The 14,138-nt window shown below is 60.7% G+C and overlaps 1 long non-coding RNA gene across 1 annotated transcript; it reads left to right on the top strand.

Annotated features, from left to right (window-relative positions):
* Positions 1–1,833: 1,833 nt before the first annotated feature.
* LOC148161702 (uncharacterized) lies at positions 1,834–3,073 on the top strand. The gene is made up of 3 exons (XR_015767397.1): positions 1,834–1,957; positions 2,059–2,150; positions 2,861–3,073. It is a non-coding gene; the product is annotated as an uncharacterized LOC148161702 (long non-coding RNA).
* Positions 3,074–14,138: the final 11,065 nt, after the last annotated feature.

The raw sequence follows: 14,138 nt of genomic DNA, 5'->3' as shown, positions 1-14,138 counted from the left end.
CCGTATCCTTCCTCCGGCTGGTGGGGTTTGGCTGCTGTGCAGGAGCACCGGGGGGAGGGCAGCAGCAGAACCACGGCCACGGCCATGGGCGCTGAGGGGAAGGGTTCCAACCCCCTTCCCCGGGTGGGAGTGGGCCCACGGTCCCGATAATGCACAGCAGAAGGAGGCGGATCGGGGCGCGCGTGAGAACGCAGGGGCTAAGACCTGTCCAGACCGTGTGTGATCAGAAGCTGCAGGCGGAAGCTTTGGGGCTGCAGCTCTCCCAGCAGGCTTGCGGGGTTCAGGGAACACGGGTCAACAGCCTTCGACAAGTAGTGTAGCACAAATCCCACTTGGCTCAGAAAACCTATTGGAAGGAAACCGTTGTTGGGACATGGGGCAAACGGGGAGGCTGCCTGAACCCCTTCCCTGTCCTTCAGACCCTGCGTGGTTTTCCAAAGAGTTCAGGGCAGACCCACCATCTCGTCCGCACGCGGGTTGCCAAGCCAGTCAGTGGGCCGCCTCGCTTCGGCACACCGCGTAACCTCAGACACGGCGCAGCGGCGGTGCTGCAAACCTGTCTCCACCAGCCCCACACAGCCAGGCCGTGGCCCCAGGCTCAGGCGCCTACATGCACCTTTCCTCCCTGCCAGGCTCTCCCCCTCTGTGTCCTCGCTCGCCCCCTCGCTCTGTCCTCTGTGCCCTCCCCCTGTGTCCGTTCCTCCCGGTGTGGGGTCTCTGTGTCCCTGTCTCTCTTTTGCTTTCCCTCCCGCCCCCATCTACTCCTTTCCCTCCCTCACTCGCTGACTCTGCCAGGACCAGCCTTTGGGCCGTGGGTGTGCAGCCGTGCTCCACGTGAGCCGAGCGGCCCCCTCCTGGGCGCAGGAGGCCCCTCAAAGTTACCAGACCTCAGGCAAACACACAAGCAAAGAAGACGTGAGCGTGGGAGGGAGCACATCCAGGCATCCAAAGAAGTGACCGCCTGCAGGCCACACGCACAGGCCAGGGGCCCGTGGGAAGGGAGAGCATTCAGGCCCTTGGCCTTCCCCTGTTGTCGGGTGCCGGCAGCCTCTGAGGTGCTGGAATCCAAGGCACTCCCCAGGGTTGAGCAGGTGGGAAGATAGGGCAGGAGATGAGGACGTTGGGAGCCCGGCCGTGCCTGGTGATTCTGCACATGCACTGTCCGGGTCTCTTGCTCTCAGCCGGCAAGGGCTGGGTTGCACCTGGCTCTCGTACCGTAGCAAGGGCTGCCGAGACTCCTTGACCCAAAGCAGATCCTGAATCACCCCAAGATATCAGCCGTGACGGGTGACCAGGGCAGAGACGTGCTCAGCTTCATGACCAAGTTGGAGGTCAGTCCTGGGAGACGGAGGCTGGGGGAGGTCCGGTGGGAGTGGGCTTTGAGCAGGAATGGGCCCGGCATAGTGGTTAGGAGCGGCAGCCAGGCAAGCAGCCCCGGATACGTAGAGGACACGTTCCCACGTGCCCTCCTCTTCCTTCGGCGGGGTAGGTGGAGGAATTGTGCCGTCCTAAGTACCGCTGCAGGTTGATGTTTTTCTTTGAGAACAACCCCTACTTCCAGAACAAAGTGATCATTAAGGAGTATCACCTTAGCATTGCCGGTAAGAGTGGGCTTGAGCTTCGAGGGTGCTGGGGTCGGGCAGGGGGCCCTTGGGAGCGGAAGGGGAGGTAGGCGGGGGGGGGCCCGGGGGGGGGCAGGGCCGGGACCCTGCCTGGGAGGGAGAGAGGCGGGGAGGTTGAGAGGGAGAGAGGCCGAGAGGGATTGGTTGCTAGGCCGTTGAGAGGCTTTCCTAAATTTTCCATTCCTGCAGGATATCGGGCGTCTCATTCCACTCCAGTGCAGTGGTTCTGGGACAATGCACATGGAGCTGCCAGGCGCAGGCACGAAACCACCAGCCTTAACTTCTTCAACTGGTTGTGTGATCCCTGCTCCCCAGGGTCTGACGGCATCGCCGAGGTGGGGACTCTGCGGCCTTCGTCCGCCGGGGTGATGCCTGGGCCCCGGTGCTTGGGAACGGGGCCCGGGCTCCTTGCTCAGCTAGTCTGTTTCCCCACCAGGTCATCATCGAAGACCTGTGGTCCAATCCCCTGCAGTACTACCGGAGGCAGGAAGGCAGCCGAAGAGAATGAACTGAGAAGAGGGCCTGTCGGTGAGAAGCCGGGGGCGCTGGGTCCTGACTTGTGTGTGTGGCAGGTGCCGGGACACAGGCTGGTTGGCGGCGGGGACACTGAGGCTCAGGGGAGCCTTGGCCCCAGCTCACCCAGAGAGCGGTTGGCAGGGTGAGAGGGGAACCTCGGGGAACTCAGGGTCCCCATCCAGGCAGGTGCGCCCATGCGGGCACGTTCAGGGACCCCAGGATGGCAGCTGGAATGTCCCAGGTCACTCCGGAGAAGGAAGACTTCTCCACCCCGTTTCTCTGAACCCTCACCCGTGCCCGTCGACCCCCTCTCAGGCCTTCTGCCGTTCGTTCATTTGGGGATGTCCTGTGTGTCTTTACGAGTGGGGCTGCCTCCTTCCATTCCCGCTCCTGTGCCCAGAATCCCAACTTCCCTCCGCGGTCCCGACCACCCCGTGGCCTCGCACAGCCACACGGCCATTCTAGGGAATGGCACTGGGCCTTGAGCAGGAGGCTCGTGAGGCTCTAGCTGAGTTGGAAGAAGGATCCCACGAGGACAGAGGACACCCTCAACACCGCCTCGGCTATCCTTGGTATTATGCAATTTCACGAATCCCTGACGTGTGTGTGTGTGTGTGTGTGTGTGTGTGTGTGTGTGTGTGTGTCGTGTGCATGGCAGCTGTGTGGAAGTGTGTGTGTGTGTGTGTGTGTGTGTGTGTGTGTGTGTGTCGTGTGCATGGCAGCTGTGTGGACGTGTCCACTTCAGAGCATCAGAATCTTACCAACAAGAAATCGTCGAGGAGGCCACCACCGCTGTGAGAGATGTGTGGACGAATCTACGTGGTGCTCTGCCTGCACAGGTCACAGTTGTGAAAAGGATCACCAGTGCCCGCTCTGGAGAGTATCCAGCACCTATGTGGGGAAGGCGAGAGAGGCATAAACAAGTTAAGAAGTTCTTTGCGTCTGTGTGTGGGTTTGTACTTGGAGCCAGGATATGGGGAGGAGGCAGTCAGCCTAGTGGGACCCTCCACCCCATGGCCTGTGGGATTCCATGTGTGGCGGTGAAGTTCAGCATGGGGGCAGGGCAGTGGAGGTCAGGGCTCGGCATGCGGACAGAGCACCCCCCATCCTAGGTAGGGTCTACGAGGAGCTCGGTCAAAGGCAGACCTCTCTTCATGGGAGCCTTGTCCTTTAGGGTAGGGCACACAGGCGGGGAAGGGTCCTGGCGAGCGGGACCCTCGTCGCCTGGTGGCTCCAGGCACCGCCTCATTGACACCGCTTGAGGAGCTTGGCCCAATAGCCTTGCTACCTGGAAGCGTGCCCCACATGCTGTGATCGGTTCCCATGCGTTCAACCGGTCAGGAGCACTGCAAAACCCACGTGTCCCGAGGAGAAGATGGAGGCATTTCCTTGTGCTCCCTGCAGACCCAAGCCCTCCTGCGCCGCACCACCTGCCCACAGGGGACAGTTCCAAGCACGTGTGACGGAAGGCAGGTTTGAGTGCTGGGCACTGTGGCTTTGTGAGTGGGTTGTGTGGGAGGGAGTTGCATGCCCACGTACACTTTCGGGTGTGTGTCAGCGCATGTGGGTTCGTGTATGTGTGCCTGTGCGTTCGGCCCCCTGAGCATGGCCCTTTCCCGGGGATCTTGTGTGTCTGTGCAGTGTGTGTGAGTTTGCATGCGCACGTGAGTGTGTGGCAAGGGTGCATGCCTGTGGTCCGAAGACCATGTGTCTTGGTGTGTTTCGAGAGTATGTGTTTGCAGGCGCATGGGTGTGTGTGTTTGGGAGGCCACGTGTGTGCATCAGTGTGTAGGGGCCCAGGGTGTTTATGTGCTGCATTTCCATGTTTGCATGCCCACGTATGTGTTAATGTGCGTGTCCAAGTGCGCATGCTTGTGTGCCATAGCACTTGTGAGTTGGTGTGTGTTGCGTGTTTCCACACAGATGGCTTGTCTGTTTGTGTGTGTGTGTCTGTGTGTGCGCGCGCGCGTGTGGGCCCACATGCACATACCTTTGTGCGGGCACCGTGTGTTTATATTTAATGGGAATGCGTGTTTGCATGCGACACATGGGTGTATGTGTGTGGCCAAGTGTGCGTTTCTGTGTGTCGGGGATGTTTTGTACCTCCATGTGTTGTGTGAGTGTGTGTATCTTTCATGTACACATCTGTGTGTGTTCCTGGCAAGTGTGCATGTCTGTGTACTGGAGACCAAATATTTTGGGTGTCTGTTTCCTGAGGGTGTCTTTGGCCATGCGTGGGTTGGTCTGTGTTTGGGCGGTCAATGTGCATGCCTGTGTGCGGGGACCGTGTGTGTGTGTTGCATGGTGTTTGTGTTTCCCAGTGCACGTGAACGTGTGTGTGCAGGCGAGTAGAAATTCGCCTGGCTGTCTGTGCTATTCCATGGGCATATTGCGTGTGTGTGTGTTTTCAGGCGTACCTGGGCGTGCGACTTTCACAGGGGTCCGTATGTATGGAAGAGTTCCAGAGACCTTCCGTGTGAGCGTTGAGTGTAAGTGTCATTGGTGGCACAAGGGTGTCTGTTGTGTGTGTATTTGCAGGCTTTGGGTGATTGTGTGTGTGTGAGTGTGTGTGTGTGTGCGCGCGCACGTGGGAGAGAGAGAGAGAGCGGTGCCGTCCGCATGGGTTTGTGTTTATGTGCGTGCATGCGGCCCTCTTCATTCCCGTGTGTCGAGCCCGGGAATGTGTGTGTGTGTGTGTGTGTGTGTCGTGTGCGTGTGTTTGCATGACCTCGTGAGTGTGTGTTGCATGTCTCTGTGTGTTTGCAGGCACGTGTGAGTATGAGGGTGTGTGGCCACTGGCCCATGCCTGTGTGTCGAGACCGTATGCGTCTGTGTCGTGTGTCCAAGCATTTGCACGTGCACACGTGTGTATGAGAGTGTGTGTAGGCCCCGGTCAGCGAAGGAGAGGGCCTGTGGGATTGCTAGCTCTGCCGATGATGGAGAAAGGGGCAAGAGGCCGAGGGCAGCCACGTCCCTCCGGACACACAGGCCTCGTGTGCATTCCGTGGTTCTTCAGTGGTCCGTCTCCCGTGTCGATGCACAGACGCAAAGGGGCCAAGCCAAGGGGGGCGGGATGGGATTTGGCAGGCGGTTGTGAGGCACACCACCCATCTGTGCTGATTGAACACATGGTTCCAGGTGTGGGAATTAGCTAGGGGTTTCACCCTCTTCCCAGGCCACACACCTCTTGTGGTGTGGCCTCTCTCACCTTCCCTCCCCGGCAAGGGCTAGGCCAGACGTCTGTCATTGCACGAATGTCACACGGGAGTGGGAGTGGACGTGGACAGCATCCACATGACGGGCGAACGGATGCAAACCACGGTCCGAAGACTGTGGGGGCGCATATTAAATCCAGTCTGGTGGAAATACGTGGAGACCCGGTCGGGGACTCTACCTGTATACACGTGCACGGTTCTCCTGACTGAGACGGGGGCAGGGGGGCGTGTAAGAAGCCCCTTTTGTCGGTGATGCCTGTAGAGACAGGCTGGCCTTGGCACCGACCAAAAGCCCCATGCCATTTTTCAGGCTTCAAACCACACTTGGGCATCTCTCACCTCATTTGTGGGCCAGCTCTGGGTATGTGATGGCCCAGCTTGCCGATCCACTCACGGTCTGACCCGGCTGGCCCAGAGCACGTAAGGCTAGGGAGGATGCGTTCCCCTCTGTAGGCCAGACGAGCTGGCAACCCCTTACCGGGGCATTCGTGCCTTTGGCAGCATGCAACATTAGACGCTCCGTCTGTGGGGTGGGGGGCCGGGCGTTCGTGCTGCCGGTCGCCTGGGTCCCGTCCTCAGCTGCTTGCCGCCTGGCTTTCCAATGAGTGGGCCCTGAGTTCACTGTGCCGGCGGACAGCATCCACCTGCCGCCCTCTCCACAGGGTTGGGTCAGACTTCCTCTTCAGGGAGGGGCGTCTGGGTCACCTTTCCTGTATGCTCTTGGCCCCAGGAAAGGTATGTGTCCCTCTGTCCTCCCTTACAAACACACTCGTTCTCTGTGTGAGTGTGTGAGCTGTGTTCGTGTGCGCAGCCGGCTTGGCACCCTTTCGAGGGTCACCGGCGTGGCTGCCGGTCCCAGAGCGGGAGAGGGCTTTGATTTCCTGGGAGAGGAGCTGCTCCGAGATGCAGCTGCATCTTCTGTCCGGAATTCTTTAGGTACCAGAGGCCGTGTGCCCACAGGGGTCAGAGAAATTGCGCCGGGAGACAGAGTCAGACAGGAGGCCGGCGAGGAGAGCGTGAGGAAAGGACAGTCGGACGGGTGGAGTGAATGCTCTTCGTCGCTTTCCTCCTGGCCAGCAGAGGGCATGCACGGGGACAAAATGTAGCGGCATATTTCCCGGAGGCGGCAGAGGGGTTCGGGGCCTCTGTGTCCTGGAAACGCACTATGAATACTCCAGGGTCTGGGCTGACCATTTCCACGCACACTGGAGCAGGCTTCCCGTGGTGCACACAGTATCCTGGGTCTTAGAGGAGTCTATTCGGGAAGGTTGAGGGACAGCCTCGCCTTGTCGGTACAAAATCCAGGCAGAGCACGCACCTGACGAGGCCGTGGGAGGCGCGGGCAGGGGGGGTGGGGTGGCGGTTGTGTTGGGGGGTGGCGTAGGGGTGGGAGGGGGGTTCGGTCGGGCTGGGAGCTCGAGGCCACCGCGGAGGAGGCACGCAGGCAGGCTCTCTGGCGGGCTGGCAGGCTCCGGTGGGATGAGGGGCGGGGCCGCCAGCGGGCACGCCCACCGCCCTGCCCAAGCTTAGAGCCAAGGGCCTGGCTGAGTCCTGGGCGTGCTTCCGGGACTCCATCCCGCCAAGGCCGCATGCGTGGCCCGGCCACATCTGCCTCTTGCACACCTCGCCCCAGGCCCTTGTGTGCATGGGTCCCATTGTCCAGAGGCCTCCGGGAGGAGACTGCTCTCGGTCGCCGTCCCTGGGTGCCAGAGCTGCGCTTGGGGAGGAACCTGAGGAGGCCTGTGCTCACAACTCCAGCCCTTCCCTCCGCAGCTGCCCCGGCGACGCAGGGTGCGAGGGAATCCCGGACCCGCCTCAGTCGGGAAAGGGGCCGGTCACGTGGCGGCTGTCCCCGGAGATAGAGGCCCCTGGGGCGCGCCGGGGGCGCTGAAGTCCCTCGGTGTGGGGATGGCGGGCATGGCTGTTCGGGAAGGGGAGGAGCGATGGGAGGGAGAGGGTGCCATCCTGGCGGTGGAGCTGGTCTTATGGTGGGTGCTGAACCTTGCCGTGTTGGAGGGCGAGGACGGAGACGGCGAGGAGGCCACGGAGGACCCGGAGGAGGTAGAGGAGGCAAGGGCAGTTTAGGAGTCGGAGGAGTAGAGAGAGAGGGGGACGGTGAGGAAGAGGAGGGTGAGGAGGAGGAGGAGGAGGAGGAGAGGCTGACAAGGCTGTGGAGGAAGAGGGCGAGGAGGCTGTAGAGGCTGAGCAGGAGCAGGGCGAGGAGGAGGAGGATGTGGACAGGGAGGAGGGGGAGGCTGAGCATGCTGAGAAGGAGGAGGCTGAGGTGGTTAAGCAGGAGCCAAGGGAGGAGGAGAAGCCCGAGGAAGAGGAGGAGGTGGAGGGGCCTGAAGAGGCTGAGGAAGAGGAGGGGGAGGAACAGGCTGAGGAGCAGGCTGTTGCGGAAGAGGCTGAGGTGGAGGAGGCTAAGGAGGAGCTTGTTGGAGAGGAGGTGGCTGAGGCAGAGGAGGCTGGGGAGTGCGAGGAGCCTGAGGAGGGAGAGGAGGCTGAAGGGGCTGAGGAGGAGGCTGAGCACGAGGACCAGAGGGAGGAGGGCCAGAAGGAGGAAGAAGGGGCGCAGGAGATGCAGGAGAAGCAGAAAGGAGAAGAACAGCCAGAGGGGCGGCGGGGTCCGATCCCGTCCTCGCTCGAGGCTCTAGAGGCCCTGCAGTCAGAGCTGGAGTGCGTTAAGAAACAAACCAGCAGGTCCTACTCCGGGCTCAGGCTCAGGTGTTGTCGGAGGCGGCAGCGTCCCCTGGAACACCAAAGCGCCCTTATGCGGTGCATCCCTGGCTTCTGGGCCAAGGCTGTAGCCTTGACGCTGTCATGGAGGGACCCCGATGTGGCCGGGCTAGAGCAAGAAGTACCGAAGGGAGGGGGCCGTTGAGTATCAATATACATCTGGAGGTGAACCCCCCACCCCCAGCCCCACCCCAACTCCCCGGGTTCCGGTGGCCACGCCCATGCCCTGGTGATCCGGACAGCCTGGACATCCCCGCCCTGGGTGGGGGTGGGGGCTGGGGGCCTCTGGCTGCCCTTGATGTCACACGAGGCTCTCGAAGTCCAGTGGAGGTGTAGGACCAGAGAGCCAGCTTTCAATTAGGCATTAGGAGTCGCAGCAGGGCGTCTTCCCACAAAACAGGTCCAGCTTAAGCTCAGGTTCCCCTCGGGGTAACGTGGCAGGCGGAGGTTGTGAGTGCCCACCTGCTCAGCCTGAGGCAGGAAGGTGTGCTTGTCCGGAGATGAGCTGGTTGTGTCTGGCTGTCAGCAGAGGAGGATGAGCTGCGGAGGTGGGCCTGGGGCGGGAGGGGTTGTCTCTGAGGATTCTCAGCCCCCTGTGTGAGTGCTGAGACCTGCAGTATCCCGTGAGGGGGCCCGGGGGCATTGAGGCAGTCCGTGTGGACGGAGTATGACCCGGGGGAGCAGAGGGGAAGCAGTGCCCAGCTGCTGTCCAGACTTGCACTGTAGTTCTAGCACTTTCATCTCCAGCCCTCGGAGGGTCCTTGACTTACAGCAGTTTGTGAAACACCCACAGATGTCAGCCGTGATCAGGAAGCAAGATCACGCCCTCCTTGGCTACATGACGGATTTGAAGGTCTGTACAGCCGCCTTAGCCGGGAGCGCGGGACGGGAGAGGGGAGCATGCCGAAGGGATCCATCCCCAAAGTCAGGACGGGGAGGTTCGGCTCGACAGAGGTTTCACCCCCGTCTCCCCCAATCTGCCACCCGGGAGGTGGAGGAGCTCAGGGTTCCCCACGATTGCCGCAAGGTCCTGCTCTTCTTTGGCCAGAACCCCTACTTCCAGAATGTAGTCGTGTGAAGGAGTGTGTCCTCAGGGCTGTGGTTAAGAGGCCGCCGCCAGGATGGGCGGTCGCAGGTCCAGGAGGGAGGGCCAAACACGATTCCATACCCTCCACCTTCTCCCAAACTCGTCTTCCGGCAGGGTATGGGCCGTCACATTCCACTCCCATCCAGCGGCACCAGGATTATGAACAGGAGGCCTACAGTCGCAGGCACCACAACACCAGTCCTAACTTCTTCAACTGGTTCTCTGAGCACAGCTTTGCCGGGTCTAGCTGGATAGCTGAGGTGGGGCCCTGCGACAAACAGCGGGAAGGACCCCGCTGGGTTCGGCGGCAGCTTAGGATGGGCCTCTGAACCCTGCCCCGTTTCCCCTGCCGGATCATCATGGACGACCTGTGGCCCAACCCCTGCAGTACTACGTGAGGAAGAAGGCCCCAGGAGAGGGAACCGAGAGGAGGACAGGTGAGGTGCTCGGGGTGTGGGTGCCAAATTGTGCACCATGGTGCCCGTGGGACCTGGCTCCACCAATGGAGACACTGAGGCTCTGAGGAACTCTCCGCCGCAGGGACCCTGAGTCCAAAGGGCATCACCGTGCGACAGGAAGACTGGATAAGTGCATTGCCAAACGGCTTCTGCCTGGCGAAGCTTGAGGCAGGCGGGGCCAGGCAGCCTCCATGAGCCGAGCTGGAGAGTCAAAGCCAGCTGCACTTGTGGGAATTGTCATTCCGAGTCCATAAACCCCACCCACAGCTCTCCTAACACCGCCTTACACGTGGGCCCACCGGAGCTACCTCCCGCCACGCTTGGCACAGATGTCTGGGTATCCAGGCACCAAGGCTCACCCCGCCGCCCCGTCACCTGTCTGTGTGGGTCTGGACACCACAGTTGACCCCTTCATTTCCATAGGCAGCTCCATTCCCCCCGCCCCCAGCCGCGCCGAGTGCACTGGCCAGCGTGCACAAATTAGTTGAATACGTGGGTGGAGGAAAGGTAAGGCGATCACAGTCAGCAGCAGGGAGTGGCATGGGAGAGTGACCGCGGATCCCGCAGAGGGCCTTCAAACCCTGAAGCAACCTATGGCCCGGAGAGTGTACCCAGGTGTCTCCTCCCTTGTGCCGGTGTGTATGTGTGTCTGTCTGCGTGTCCGTGTGTCTGTCCCTCCCAGGGAGCGTCATGAATTTGAGATGAATAGGAGGGAGCATCGCACTTGACCGAAGCCAGTCCACAAGCTTGAGGTGGAGCCGAAAGGTCTGGCCGGTCCATCTGCGCGGGAAGTAACTGAAGTCCTCTGCCGGGGCGAAACATCGGCAGATTGAGGCGCCAGGAACCCTGGAAAAATATTAAAAGGTTGAAAAACAAAGTCAAATGTCCGTGTATGTGTGTGTGGGTGAGCGTGTGTGTGCCTGTGTGTGTGTGTGTGTGTGTGTGTGCGTGCGCGCGCCCGGGGTCGCTCGCGTGCCTGCGCTCCTCTTTGAGGCAGGGGTCGGGGGATTGCCTGAGCACATCGGCCTCGTGTGGGTGTTTGACTTCTCTGCCTGGGCATCGCCAGCCCATGGAATGGCTTGGCCTGTATGCTTGCCCAGAGGGCTAGGGCACACACGCACGGGGACTGCATCCCAGGGGCCAGAGGTCCTTCCCTTGGGGTGCGGGGGCGCTGAGCAGGGAGAGGAAATGGGACCAAGGCCAGCTCCCTGGGGCTCATCTCTTCCCTGGGGAAATGAGGACGTTCAAGGAAAGGAGCGATGAGCCGGGGCCGACCGGGTGCAGGACCCACGTTCGCTGGATGGAGAAAACAGTCGTCCAGGGATGCTCCCTGGTGGGTGTCCTCAGACATCCACTGCACACGCCACGGGGGAGTCGGGGGAGAACCCAGGTTCATCACTCCGTTGAACCCAGCGCCGGTGCTCTTCATGCCTTGGAACGCGCACAGGCTCTTGCTGACACGGTTGGACTCTCAGGACCAGCCACAGTAATAGCGAGGGTGGGTCAGGGCATATGGAGGGACGGTGGGAGAGGCGACAGAGGGAGGTGGGAAGGTAGGAAGACGACATTCATTCAGGCGCCGGGCGAGGCTCTCGTTTGTGGGGAACACCGACACACACACACACACAGACACTCTCAGATGCACAAGCAGGTGCACAATCACACCCCCACACACTCATTCAGGCACTCCCACACACTGACACACACACTCACTCTCAGGCACCCCCCACATACACACTCCTTCCGTCACTCACCGCCCCTGACAAACGCCCACTCAGTCCTCACGCAGGCACACTCTCACTCACTGACGCATCCAAAGGCTTCTTCACTCACATGTCTTGACACTCACACACTGACGCACGCATGCTTCCCCAGGATCCTAGCCCCCTATTTCCCTAAGGCCAGGGTGCAGAGAGAGGGGAGGGACAGGGTTTGACGGTTGCTAAGTGTAAGGGCCGGGCCAACCTCGCGTGTGCTCTCTGTCCCATGATGACTCTGGGGCTGATATCCCTTAGCCTTCTGTGCGTAGGTCCATGGAAAGACCCGCAGCATAGAGAGTAGGTGTCGCAAGCCGCACCTGGGAGGCGGTGAGGTGAGCCCCTGGGGTGCTCCTCCCCCAGGCCGGCATCTGCTGGCCTGGGACGCCTGGGCCTAGGGATGCTGGCAGAGGACTGAATCTGCTGCCAGCACAGTGGGGAGATGTCAGCGTTCGCCCCATGACACTCTTCTCCATCCCCAGCTAAGAGGGCTGCACGGGCAGTAGCCCCGACCCTGATAGGGCGATACTAACCTTCCTGTCCCCGACCGCGGCCCTCCCCGTGGGGCTCCCCGCTCCACAACTTCCGGGAATTGCGGCGGCTCTTTCCCGGAGGAGCGTTCGGCAGGCAAACTGCAAGGATGCTTCTTGTCCCTTTCATTATGCAGGACCGATCGCCTGTCCGGCGTCAGCCTGTGGAATTGATGATCTGTAGGATCTAGCCTTGCCCCTTAGAGAGTGGGCGGAGGCCCCTGAGGCTCTAGGAGGGAGGCTTGGCTCTCTCCGGCTGCAGGGGAGATCGGTCTTCTCAGCTTCCTTTTTTATAGGATTTTACTGTTTTATTTGAGAGAGAGAGAATGAGAGAGAGCACAAGAGCGAAGAGGGTCAGAGGGAGAAGCAGACTCCCCGCTGAGCAGGGACCCCCCCCCCCCGACGTGGGTCTCGATCGAGGACTCCAGGATCATGACACGAACCTAAGGCAGCGGCTTAACCAACTGAGCCACCGAAGGGCCCTTCCTTTCAGCTGCTTGGTCTGGTAATGCCGGTGTACGCGCCTGTTGGCCCCTGGCTCTGCTTGCGCGGCTCAGAAGAAAGTGTGACTTCATAATCCGCAGCGGGAGCAGGTCAGATCCCATGTTGGCGCATGGTCTGAAGGGGTCCTAGCCTGGGCCATTTCGGGGGACCGCAGGGTAGTCCTCTACGCATGTGCCGTTTGGTAGGGACTGGCAGAGGATGTAAAGCTCGGGGAAAGAGGTGGGCACAGGGTCCCCCACTCGGAGCATCTCGCACCAGCGCTCGCGTAAAGGCGTGATGTTGGGGCACGGCCCGGAGAGAAGGGTGAGGCGAGGTTTGGGGGGGAAGCTTTGGGAGATCAGGGAGCCCCAGATGTCAGGACTCAATTGGACGCTGAGGCCTTCGGGGCCAGGGTCCCCAACAGGAAAGCAGGGTGCCGGGACAGCTTAGACAAACCCACGCAGAATTCCCGTGTGAACGCTCAGACAAGACCACGATGGCATTCTGTCTGGCAGCCTCTGCAGGGGGGGACCTTTGCAGGACGACCCAAAACAAAGCCACTAACCATGAAATATCGGTCGCTGTCACAACCTGAGGCACTTAGTCTCCAGATGTCAGCCCACAAGACCCATCAGCACCGGAGACGTGGGCGTGTTCCAAATCCTGACTGGCACACCTTGGCGAGTAATCCACAGGGGGCGCAATCTCAACGTCCGGGAAAGAGCTCAAAAGAACCCCCAAGTCTGAATGGGAACCCGGGAACACTCTCGGGGAGCTTTGTCCTCCGGCTGAATAAAACTTTCCCTGCTGCCCAGCGCTCTTCGTCTGGTCTGCCTCTTCCTTCCTCGAAGCGACGCGGCCAAGAGCCTGGGCACTCAGAGAAGAAAACTCCTGTACCCCAGAGTGCTTTACCGCATCTACATTGCACGCACCTTCGTCGGGGCTCTCCCCACACCCAGTTGAGTGAACACCTTAGCCTGGCGGGACCCGGGTCTGTCGATACCAGGGACATGGTTGGCGAAAGGCGCCCGGGGCCTGCGCCTGGCTGTCTCTCATGAATCCACGGAAGGGCACACTCCAGCTTCCAAGATACAGGTCTGTGCGTGCTCAGCAGAGGTACGCACACGGATGCCTCCTTGGACGCATTTGCCTTTGGGGCCCCATAGGCAACGCGGAGGATTTCCATAGGCAAAACCTGCTCTGGTGTTGGTTATGGTGTACTTTAGGGGGATGCCTTATTTCAGGCTAGCAGCTTGACTTAGCGGAATCACGGACACGCCTCCTTTCGGCCGGCCGGACCCTCCTTAGCAGAGAGCCCCGGCTGCCAGCTCCATTCCACGCCCAGCCCCCCCCTCCGAGCCACGGGCTCACCCTCCCACTCCTGCACCTTCTGTCTGGTGAAAATTTTCTGAGTCATTGGTGCCGAACATGGCCTGCACGTTATACTACTTTTTTCTCTAACATATCGAACCTATCACATACTGCCTTCTGGCCTCCATGCATCCGAAGGGGAGGCTGGCTCTTCCTCTCCCTGAGGATCCCCAGTGTGTGGTGCGTCAGTCCCACCTCTGTAGACTGCCGAGAGATGTGTCTTTGCCCAGTGACCTGGGCGTCTCTTCGGCGCGTGTCTTCCGCTAGGCGCACATAGTGCTCCTTGGATGGGCAGAGTCAGGGTTGTCGGGCAACTTCCAAACCCTGTCACGTTAGGTCTTCGTGGAACTGCTACGTGAG

This window comes from Eumetopias jubatus, unplaced genomic scaffold, assembly GCF_037043125.1.
Source record: "Eumetopias jubatus isolate StellerSeaLion01/CBP00866 unplaced genomic scaffold, mEumJub1_p1.0 scaffold_86, whole genome shotgun sequence".
NCBI lineage: Eukaryota > Metazoa > Chordata > Mammalia > Carnivora > Otariidae > Eumetopias > Eumetopias jubatus.
This window is presented reverse-complemented; position numbering and strand designations above follow the sequence as displayed.